The sequence below is a fragment of the Penaeus monodon genome, chromosome 4, assembly GCF_015228065.2.
Source record: "Penaeus monodon isolate SGIC_2016 chromosome 4, NSTDA_Pmon_1, whole genome shotgun sequence".
In the NCBI taxonomy this organism is placed as follows: domain Eukaryota; kingdom Metazoa; phylum Arthropoda; class Malacostraca; order Decapoda; family Penaeidae; genus Penaeus; species Penaeus monodon.
The window spans coordinates 52,009,361-52,021,860 of NC_051389.1; positions in this window are offsets into that span (position 1 = coordinate 52,009,361).

Consider the following 12,500-nt stretch of genomic DNA (forward strand, 5'->3'; position numbering starts at 1 on the left):
TTTCTTTCTCTCTCTCTTTCTTCTCTTTCTTTCTCTCTCTCTCTCTTTCCCTATCCCTCTCTTTCTCTTACCCCACTGGCTGTTACCGTAAAAGCTGGTCAGTACTGCACTTGGATTTTTGTTCCAAAGCTCCATTTGTTTTACCTGGAAAGAGAAAAATAGCGTAAGTTCCACGATTGCACAATTGCAATGAGTGTGCAACATCTTATCATGGAGTTATGTTGCAAAGCGTTCACTAAAATATCACATAATAAATAGAAATAATTGCGTTATATCCTATTCTGCACATTTCCCGTTCCTCGATCCAGGATAACGTGAAATACTTTATTTTGTCAGATCGAACATGTTGCACCAATTACTACTATAACAAATAATTAAATAAACAAATGATCAACCACACAGCATTTGCAAACACGAAATGAAGCAGCCACAGTAAGGTTTAATGGTTCCTTCTTACTGTGGTTGTTTCATTTCATTTTTGTACAGACGCTTTTGTATTTTGTTCCATTTGGATTCGGAACTCCTAAAAATATATTTTTTGACAAATTAACAATTTGCAGTTCATGTGTCGTTCCCAATTCGTCGAAATTCGCATGGAAGCCTGCATAAATTCATACGGAAGCCCACATAAATTCGCATGGAAGGCCACATAAATTTACATGGATGCCTACGTAAACTCGCCAAAAAATTACGTAAATTCACATAGAAGCCCACATGAGTTAAAATGGAATTCTAGATAAATTCACATGGTTGTCCACAAAACTTCATATGAATTCACACAGATCAAAATGAAATTTCAGATTAATTCACATGAATACATATAAATTCACATATGTTGCCACAAATTCACATGCAAGCCCACATAAATCCACATAAAGCTCACATGAATTCACATGGAACCCCACATAAATCCACAAAGGCCAATAAATTCACGCGCAAGCTCAAATAAATCCACATGGAATGCAACATAAATCCGAAGGGAATCCCATATAAATTTACAAAGAAGCCCTTTTAAATCCACATGGAAACCCGCATAAATTCACATCATATCACGAAAGCAAATTGTCACATTACAAACACGAAAGCAAAATAGCCCTCATTCCAAGATAACTCCATGGGTGACGCCAGGGATGTAAGTAATTACCGAGCATAATTACGCTGGTAATTACCCTGAAATAATCCCATTAATGCAGGTGGTTAACGAGAAGAAAGAAAGTTGAGTTTCAGTGGTACAGCTGGCTCACGTCACGCAGCTTGATAGTCGCACAGCTGGCCAAGAGGTACAGATGGACACGGGCTGGATGGTCTATCAGCTTTACAGGTAGTGGTGACGGTGGCGGTGGAAGCACGGAGGGCAGGCAGGCAGGGAGGCAGGCAGGCAAGCAGGCAAGCAGGCAGGACATGCTCCACCCTCATTCCCAACTCCCACTCATCCTCCACCCCGCAACTGCACTTCTCTTCCTCCACCAACATCTCTAACATCTCTCCATCAATATCATCCGACTTAAGGGCATTTTCTCAAAGGACGCGTCACATGCATTATGGTAGGCAGGAGGAAACCATGTGTGTGTATGTGCAAGTGTATGTAAGTGAATATGTATGTGCATATGTATATATGTATATATATATATATATATATATATATATATATATATATATATATATATATATAATATATTTATATATATATATATATATATATATATATATATATATATATATATATATATTATATATATATATATATATATATATATATACTATATATATATATATATATATTAAGTGTTTATATATACATATATGCGTATGTGTATATGTGTGTGTATGTATGTATGTATATATATATATATATATATATATATATATATATATATATATATATATATATATGTGTGTGTGTGTGTGTGTGTGTGTTGTGTGTGTGTGTGTGTGTGTGTGTGTGTGTGTGTGTGTGTGTGTGTGTGTGTGTGTGTGTGTGTGTGTGTGTGTGTGTGTATGTATGTATGTATGTATGTATGTATGTATGTATGTATGTATGTATGTATGTATGTATGTATATATATATATATATATATATATGCACACATATTTGAATTAGCACATTTACAGCTCAGATCCTTGGCACAGGCTTACTGTGCCAAGAGAAATGCCACCTGCATGGAAGCCAGAGCCTGGGGGTCAATGTTGCAAAGAGGGCCATTATCATGCAAGAAAAAATGTACACTATGGCCACGTCTTGTTGCTTCAGTGCCATGACTGCACACAGGCCATGGCACAGTCCATGTGCAGCTCGGAGCCCCAACACAAAGAGTGCCAAAAGAGTGCTAAGCCTTGGCGCTGCACACTGTTTTTTGGACGTGTCACATTGCCATGGGGAAGGTAGGGCCTGCTCGAGCGCCATCCACCCCCATGCCCCATCCCCTATCCTCCCTATCCCGCCCTCCACCCCCCCTCCCCACAAAAAAAATGTACCCGAAGTATCTGTACCTCGTTCTTTTTCCCGCTTCCCCTCCCCCTTTCCATCTTTCTGCCTTACTCGTGCACTTCACAGTTCTCTTCTCTTCTCTTTTTCCCCTCTTCGTTTTAGTTTCATATCAGCTTTTTTCCCCTTCTCCTCTCTTTCCTTTTATTACCTAACCCTGGCCTCTTTCTTTCTGCCTGTCTCCGTCTACCTCTCCTCCCTCTCTTTCTCTCTCTTTTGCCTTCCTTCCTCCAGCTCACTCTTCTCTGCGAGGTCCTCTCATCCGCAGTCGCCTCCCGTCTCCTCCTCCACCCACCATCCCCGCCTCGCTCTCTCTTTCTTCTTTCTCTTTCTCTCTCCCTCTCTCCCTCCTCGCGCCTCATTGTGGCACGCGCCCTGCCACGTGATAGGCTTAACAGGAATCAATAAGGCCGGAGGCTCAGCCAGCCGCCCAAACTACTGCCACCACCGCCGCTGCCGCCACCACAGCTCCCGCCACAACCACCCAACCACACGCATATTGCTAGCGCTACAACCACAACTATCACCGCATTTTTTATCTCCACCACCGCCGACGTTCTCGCTCTGGCCACAGCCCCCCAGCCTCCACCTCTAACCCCCCTGCCTCGTCCCCATCACCCTCGACCACCACCATCTCCTTCCGCCTCTGCTACCTCCATCCGGCCAGACGAATGACGTCATCAACCTAGGACGGCTCTCCCAAGTTCAACGGCCTTGCTACAGTACGTCTAGTACCTTCCAGTACCCCCTCCATCACCACGCCCTCCCCCACACCCTCCCCCTCCTTCTGCAGCCCCACTGTCTGGCTGTTTCTTTGTCTCCTTCTTTGTTTCGGTTCTATTCATTCACGCTATTCACTTATTCATTCATTTCCCTTCTCTCTTCATTCCAGCTTGCCACTTACTCCTTGCGTCTTTCTGCTATTATATTCCTCATCTCGCATCTTCGGTAATTTCATATCTCTTTTCTTGCATACTATTCGATTTTTGTCTTCCTCAGCTTTTCTCTCCGACCGACAGACAGCCCGTGTTTTCCTGTCTCTGTCTCTGTCCTTGACCTGACAGTCCGTCTTGCCGGCGTTACTTCTTTGTTTTAATGTGCATGCAAGTTAGCATACGGGCGTGTGAACGGACAGTGAGTGCGTGACTGCGAATGCGTGTGAGAACGACTTTGCGTGATTATGTGCGCGCGTTAATCCTTGCCTTCATTTCTTTTCCACCGCCCTTTCCCCTACCACAAAGCCATCATGCCCCCGCTTCCTTCGCGCTGTCGAAATAAAGATAATGAAGACCCAGACGCTATCACACTGCAAACGTTTGCAATGTAAATAACACGTGGCACGAATGCACGCCCCTCTGCACGGGACTACCCAGTGGCATTGCCGCACCACCTGCTACTATTTGGCAACGCACCAGCAGACAGCAAGTGACGTGGCACTGGCGCTGTGCACGGGCGCATTCGCAGAACTGCATCACTACTCGTGTAGAAATCCTTACGTATACCATGGCACTAGTTAAATGTGCTTCCCTCCCTCACTCTCTCCATCTCTTCTTCTTCTCCCTATCCTTCTCTCTCTCTCTCCCTTCCCCTGTTACCTACTCCCAACTCTTTCTCTGCCTCTCTCTCTCTCTCTCTTCTTCTCGGGCTGCCTGCATCCTATTCCCTCTCTTCTCTTCCCTGAGTGTATGTCTGCCCACATACGTACACACGTGTGCTGTAAAATGGATGTTCAGCATCCCTCATTAATCAGCTCATCTGACACACTTTTTGGCCGAGGTGGGCACACGCGGGGAAAGTTTGTGGTCGTAAAAATACGCGTGGAAGTTTACCCTTTCCGGCGCAGTTCACATTTAAAAGCTCGCTGTAGCGTAGCGTACCACATAACCTCACGCGGGCTCCATGCATCCTTGTGAAACGTTTAACCCTACGCTTTGTATTTTCCGGTCCCCCCAAGTCGCACCCATCAAGGGGTCATTTTCGAGTGCCAGTGTAAATCTCCTTGAGACTCACCAGAGCCAAGCCGTTACTTTACCAACGCAATGCCTAACAAGGCACCACATGCCTGGGAACAGACGACCCCTTCCCCTTCCCCTCCCTCCCGTTCCCTTTTCCCATCCGATGCCCTCGCCCTCTTATTAAACACGTGAAACATTATTTAATCATATTCCACGTAATTACATGCCCCCTCTCCGTCCCAACCCCCACCCATCGGTCCTCCCACATCAGGTAATACAAACGTCTCCGTTCCGTACCATAATTGCTGTGGCCCACCCCTCCCATGCCCCTCCCCTCTCCCCTAAGAAGTGCGTGTGACGGCAGCCATAAATAAAAGCTCTGGAATGACAGTACCACTACCACCACCTCCTCCTCCCCTTCCTCCTTCCCCTTCTCCCCTTCCCTCACCAACACCTCGCCCTCCTCCCATCGTCATCTTCTTTCAACGCCTCTTCCTCTCAACTATTTTCTCTTTCCTCTTCCTCCTTCTTCATCCTTCCTTCTTTCTCCTCCCACCTCCTCCTCCCTTCTCTTTCACCGCCCTCCTCTTCCTCCTTCCTGCTCTACCTCATCCTCATCCACCCATCCCCAACCTCCACCTTCACCCCCGCCTCCCCTCCCACCCCCTTTCATCCACCAACTCCTCAAACCCCTTTCATTCCCGCCTTCCCTCTAATACACTCGATAACTGCGTATCTCTCTTTCTCTCAACGCATTCCCTCCTCGCGTTTGCCCGGACACATCGTGCATCATTTCCTAAGTCCATCTTCCTCCTGCCGCCCCTACTTCCTTCTTTCTTACGTCCACCTGTTACCAATCTTTCTTCCCTTCCTCCCTAACTCCCTCTTTCTTAAATATATCCGTTACTGATCTTTGCTCCATGTCTTCCTTTCTCAAGTTTCCTTTTGGTAAATATTGTTCGTAACATGAATGATGTGTGTTAGGGGAGGTTTAAGTGACTTCACTGTTGGATTGACTGTTGGAAAAGCAGAAAAATAAAAGGAACATTAGTATTGACAATGCAGCACCAGTAACTTTATCATCATCAACAACAATTAACAACAGCAACAACAACAATAATAATAACAGAAAAATAATAACAATAAGCATGATAGAACTTTAATAATAATAACACCATCACTAACAAAAAATAACAACACCACAACAATTCCAACCACTAATAATAACAACAATAATGATAGTAAAGAATAACAATAACAATAAAAGCAATTACATGTAATTACTTAATCAAAATTAAATAAAACTTATGCAGACAGCCTTCTGCTTTCCCGTCCTCATAAACGCCCCTTTTTCTCCCCTTAAAGAATCAGTTATCTCCCGTAATTCACTCTCAGGGCATCAGATCCCTCCCCTCTTTTTCTTTCTCTTGTACACCCTTCTGAAACACTAAATATATCTCCCATGCTTCACTTTCCTCAATCTATTCTACTAAACATCCAAAACAGTTTCTTGTGATCTCCTGAAACACTAAAATAATTTCACTTGTTGAAACTGAAATGCCTTCTCTCTTGCTCTACTCAAAATAGTTTCTGTAGTACTACGGGAAAACCTAAATATTTCTAATTTTCTCTACTCAAAAGATCAAATACCGTTTATTTTTCTCTCGAAAAACAGGCCTAACATTTCTTTCACTCTACTGATATTTAACTGAACAATCAAAAGCTTTCTGCTTTGGATTTTTTGTTACAATGAAAGAACAAACATCCTCCATTTTGTTCTGATTAAGAAAAAAACTTTAAGCTTATTTGAACCCAAAGTGTTTCATTTATATTGTAATGAAAATACCTTCTTCCCTTCTGCTCTATCGCAACACCAAAATACTCCTCTGGTGATACCTCAAACGTCAACCCTCAGCATCCTCCCCCTCCCCCCCCCCTCCCCTCGTACTACCAGCGCAAGTGTCAACACCAACTACCCCTTTCTCTCTCTCTCTCTCTTCCTCCCTCTCTCTCTCTCTCCCCACCCACTCTCTCTCTCTCCCCCTTCTCTATCTCCCCCTCCCTTCTCTCTCTCTCGTCCCCCTCTCTCTCTTTCCTCCCCCCCATTCTCTCTCTCTCTCTCTCTCTCTCTCCCCTCTCTCTCTTTCCTCTCTCTCTCTCTTCTCCTCCTCCTCTTCTCTCTCTCTCTCTCTCTCCTCTCTTCTCCTCCTCTCTCTCTTCCTCCTCTCTCTCTCCTTCTCTCTTTCTCTCTCTCTCTCTTCTCTTCTCTTCTCTTCTCGTCCCGATACTCTCCTCTCCTCCCACTCTCTCCTATTCCCCCTTTTTCCTCCTGCACTCCTCTCTCTCCCTCTCCCCTTCCCCCTCCCCCTCTCCCTACTTCCTCTTTTCCCATGCTCCTCCTTCCCATCTTCTCTTTGTATACGTTTCCATCCCATACCACTTCTCCCTTCTCTTCCAAACGTGACCTTAGTGCCCCCTACTAGTGGCTCCACGTGCACTAAGAGTGCCAAACGTGGGTGGCAGGGGTGGCCAGGAAGAGTGAGGAGGAGGAGGAGGAGGAGGAGGAGGAGGAGGAGGAGGAGGAGGAGGAGGAGGAAAAAGAGGAAGAAGAAGAAGAGGAAGAAGAGAAGGAAGAGGAGGGAGGGTGAGACGAAGAAGAGTGAGGGTGGGGAAGGAGGAGGAGGGGGAGGGGGAAGGAGGGGGAGGGGGAAGGAGGAGGAGGGGGAGGGGGAAAGAGGGTGACAAGGGAGGGCGGGCAGCTGTGGGTCGCGAGTGAGCGAGCCAGGTGTGGCTAGCAGGTCTCATTACCTTTCTCTATATCATAAAATGAAATCTGAAAATGAAGCAGGAATCAGCGAGGGGGAGATGTTTATTAGGCGATGGATCATACAGCGTGCATGTTTGTTTGGATGTCTGTGTAAAAGAGAGCGAGGGAGAGGAAGAAAGAAAGATAGAGCGAGAGAGGAAACACACACACACACACACACACACACACACACACACACACACACACACACACACACACACACACACACACACACACACACACACACACACACACACACGCGTACACACACACGAGAGAGAGAGAGAGAGAGGAGAGAGAGAGGGGGGGGAGGGGGGGAGGAAAGGGAGGAGGGAGGAGAAGGAGAAGGAGGGAGGGAGGGAGGGAGGGAGAGAGAGAGAGAGAGAGAGAGAGAGAGAGAGAGAGAGAGAGAGAGAGAGAGAGGAAGGAGAGAGAAAGTAAAGAAATACATCGAGTGAGAGAGTGAGTGACTACGTACACCCGCACGCATTTCTGCATCCGTTGTCAGTTCTGAAATAAACGAACGGCTGCCCGCTGCCTGCCTCGCCGCCAGCGAAGCCCGAGCGCCTCGTCGTCCCCCGGCGGCCACCTCAGCCGCATCCCGCAGCGCGATTCCCGTCACAACAACCTGGAGCGTTGTTCCTTGATAGGCCTAACGCCGTCTCGACTCCCCTTGCTCCGTCCGTCAAGTAATCACGTGAGTCTCTATACGCTCCCCTATCCCCCTACTCCCGTCCCCTTCTCTCCCTGCCGTAAGCTGGGTCACGTGACGATATCCGATACTCCCTTTCCCCCTCCCGCCGCTCTCCCTATCCCGCCTCCCTACCTCACCCCCCCCCCCCCCGGTCTCTCCGAGTCTCCCTCGCGTCTAGACAACACACTGGGATCGCGTCCTCGCGGCATCTCCCCTCTCTCCCCTCTCCCCCCTCTCCTCCTTTCCCCTCCTTGGCCCTCCTCCACTACCCTCGGGCTATCTACTGGATGATCTTGATAGTAGGGCAACGGCGCGGCGAAGAGGAGGAAGGGAAGGAAAGAGAGGTAGAAGGAGGCGGAAAATTACACAAAGGGAATTTCCCGTATCTCGATCCCTATCACTTCTGTCGATTGCTCTTCCTATCTACTCTTTGGCCTTCTTTCTTATCTTCAAGGCAGCTACCATCTTGATTCTCATCCGCCTCCGCTTCTTCCAGGGAGTCGCCCCCTCTCGTAGCTAGACACTCATCGTTTTCATCATTTTTAAATGACCTCTGCAATACGATCTCTACCTGCATTTCCACCCCTTCTCCGGCCTGCAAAACCACACCCCCCATAGCCTTAACCCCCCAACTAACCTCACTTCCACCACAACCCCGCTCGAAGGTCAACCTCAAGCGATTCGGAAACCGGCTGTTGCTAACCCTTGCAATACAGACGTCCTCACTCCAACGCTGCAACATGCAATAATTACCATTCGCAGTTATCCTTCCCATTCCATCAACGCGAAATCAGGTTTCCCCTCGACGCTCTGATTCACACCGACCGCAACGTCCCCTCACACGCATCTCGTTCCCCCCATTTTCCTCATTCATTAAAATCAAACCGCTCCGAGGCAATTCCCGTCCCCTCACTTCCCAAAATCGGGTCTGCTCACTCGAACTTCATCACCTCATTTTCTCATTCATTAAAACCAAACCTCTTCAGCGTAATCTCATTCCCTCACCCGAATTCCCCTCATTTCCTCATTCGTTCAAATCAACCTTCCTCAGTGTAATTCCCATCCCCTCATTTTTCCGCGCGAATTTCGCCACCTCATTTCTGAATACCAAACCCTCATATGTGTAACCCCTTTCCCTCACTTGAATTCATCACCTTATTTTTCAATTAATCAAAATCAAACGACTTAATGCAATCCCATCCCCTCACTCAAACTCACAACCTCATTTCGTCATTCATTCAAAGCAAGCCTCTTCAAAGTAATCCCGTATCCTCGCTCTCTCACGCTATGCCTCCTCACTCGTAACCCATCAGCCTCATTTCCTCATCAAAACCAAACCTCTCCCCCCCCCCCCTCCCAGGAACCACGTCCCCTCCCCCGATGCTCTTCCCCTCATTCCCAGCAGTTAGTTCCCCTCACACAGTGAACCGTCCCCCTCACTCACTGACTTCCTTTCGACTCACCATCACTTATTCCATTTCTCATTCTAATCGTCTTCCAGTGCAGTCTCTCTTAATGCAATACTTTCTCTGCAATTATTGCAATGGCGTCCTCTCAACCTCTCGATCTTGTGCCTCATCATAAGACTCCATCAAGTGGTGCTCCTCCATTCACTGCAGTCCCTCTTCTTTATGTTTCCTTTACTCACTCACTGCAGGTCTGTCTCCTCAGTCCGTAAGTATCGCCTCCTCTCGTTCGTTGCATTTACGTCCTTCTCATTCAGGATTCATGTCCTTCCCTCATTACGTCATCTCACTCATTAATACAGAACCCTTACTATTAGCACGTTTGTCCTCAGTCTGTAATATTTCACTTCCCTCGTTCCCTCCAAAACAGTCTTCCCCATGAAGTGAAAAGTCCTCATTCAGTGCCTCTTCCCCTCACTCACTGCAATACATACCACCTCATTCAGTGAAATTTTGTCTTCCAATCTCAGCAAAATATCCTCCTTATTCGGTGCAAATTCATCCCCTCGCTCCTTCCAAAGCATTCCTCATTCGGTGCAATTTTCCCTCCCTCACTCGCTGCAAAACAAGCCTTCCTCATTCGGTGCAATTCCATTCCCTCACTCCCTGCAAAACATTCCTCATTCTGTGCAATTTCATCCCCCATCACTCACTTGCAGTTCCTGTCCTCCCATGTAATACCGTGCCCTCACTTATTGCAATCCCATCTCGCCACCTGTTTTTAATGCAATCCCATCCCTCTCACTCCACGCAATCCTATTCCCCTCAGAAGAGATGCATCCCCCACCCCCCATCCACCTACCCACCCACCTTCCTTTCCCCCACCTGCCGCTAACCCCTCATCTCTTTACCTCCGCCTATTCTTTCACTTACCCCCTTCTCCCTCTCCCCCTTCTCTTCCCTCGGTTAAAGTCCCCCTGGCTAAGTCCCCCAACTCCCCTCTTTTCCACTCTCCCCTCCATCCCTCCCGCCTACCCCTTCCCCGGCTCTAGCACGCCCACACGTGAAGTAAAGTTGCACGACCGTCCTCCGTGTCCCATGCACTCTGCACTGCCTTTTCTTGCATTCTGGGCTTCTCTCTCTCTCTCTCTCTCTCTCTCTCTCTCTCTCTCTCTCTCTCTCTCTCTCTCTCTCTCTCTCTCTCTCTCTCTCTCTCTCACACACACACACACACAACAAAACCATTTCTTCTTTTCTTCTATATCCTATCTTTGAACTGCGTTTCAATTTCTTGTCTCTTCTTCGGATTGATTTTCTCTCCCTCCTTTAATTTTCTCCACTCCTCTTCTAACTCCCTTTTTTTGTCTTCTTCCTTCTTTGGGATTTCGTTTCCGTTCTTATCTCCTCTAATCACCCTTACTCAATTTTCTTCCCACTTTCCTACATTATACCCTTTATGCCATTCTTCTTACCTCTTTTAATTTCTCTTTCATCTCCTTTTACGTATTTTCCTTTTTTCTTTATCTCCTCCTCCTCTCAATTCATCTGTTTTTATTCCCTATCAGCTCCTTCCTCCTTATTCCCCTTCTTTCTCTCCTCTCTCTTCTCTCTTATTTCCCTTCTTCTTTCCCTCCTCCTCTACCTTTCACACTACTTTCATCATCTCTCTTCACCTCTTTTACCTCCTCTGCTCACTCTTCTTCCCCTCTCCTACCTCTCCTTTTTCTACCATCCTCCGCTCTTTGCATCGCTCCTCTTTTATCTCCTCATCCCCCTACGTTGTCCCCTCTCCCTCCCTTCTTCTACCTTCAATTTCTCGATCTTCCTCACGTTTGTACATCTCTCCTACCTCCTCATCTCCCTCTTCCTCCCCTCTTTTTATCCCTCCTCCTTTTGTTTCCCCTCTTCTACCTCCTCTTCTCATTTCTCCTTCCTTCTTTTGTCTCCCGTTCCCCCTCCGTCCTTGAATGTAGGTCATCCTCATCTGCCTGGAGGTGGAGCAAAGAATCTCTGCAACCAAGATGGACAAAAGACTCAGATAATTGAGACGGCGGACCATTAAGATGCACAACTAGGAGAGGGAGTGGGGAAAGGGGAGGGAGGGGGGGAAAGAAGGGGAGGAGGGGGTAAGGAAGCCACGTGGGGAAAGAGGAAGTGGGGTGAAGGGGGAAAGGAAGAGGGAAAGGAAAGGGGGAGGGCTGACAGGGTAAAGGAAAGGGGAGGAGAGGTGAAAGGGAAAGGAAAGGGAGAGGGTAGGGATGACGGTAAAAGTTGGACGGGAAAGCAGTTAGCGAGAGGAGATGGAGAAAAGAGGGAACAAGGAGAAGGAGATATGGAAAGGACGGATGGAAAGAGGGGAAAAAAGAGAAGGGAGGAGCACTGCGTAAGAGAAGTGACGGTGAGGTAGGAGGGAACGAGAGATGGAAGTTGTAGACGAACTGATAACAACCAAAATAATTATACTAAAAATAAACAAACTGGGCATACATGTTCACAGAAGCATCCTAAGAAAACATCTTCATCGACGTGGATTAGCTAAGAGAACGAGCGTGCCATCAGACGACCAGATTGTCAAGAGCGATAAAAGCGAACACGAGGAAGAGCTATCGAGTTAGCCATCAGAGACGACCAACACGACAATTACGACCGACAACTGAGACGGCGGACAATCAGAGAAGAAAGCCGAGACGACCAGGTGTGGCGACCCCGAGATGCAGCGGGCAATTGTGATTGACAAGAGAAGTGGACGGCCGTAATGGAAGGTCACTTGGACACGTCTGCCAAAGACACACGAAGGACATTTTATCGACGTCCTCCTGCCCATCAGTGTATCATAACCCTCTACCCTCGTCCGACATCACCCGCCCGTCCTCCTCCCTCCTCCCTCCTGCCGCTTACTCCACCTTTTCCTTCTCCATGCTCGCTCTCTATTTCTCTCTTTCTCCATCTCTCTCTCTCTCTCTCTCTCTCTCTCTCTCTCTCTCTCTCTCTCTCTCTCTCACCCATTCATTCATTCACTCACCCACCCACCCACTCACTCACTCACTCACTCACTCACTCACTCACTCACTCACTCACTCATTCACTCACTCACTCACTCATCCACTCACCAACCCACTCTCTTTCACCCTCATCTTTTTCCTGCGAGTCGTTG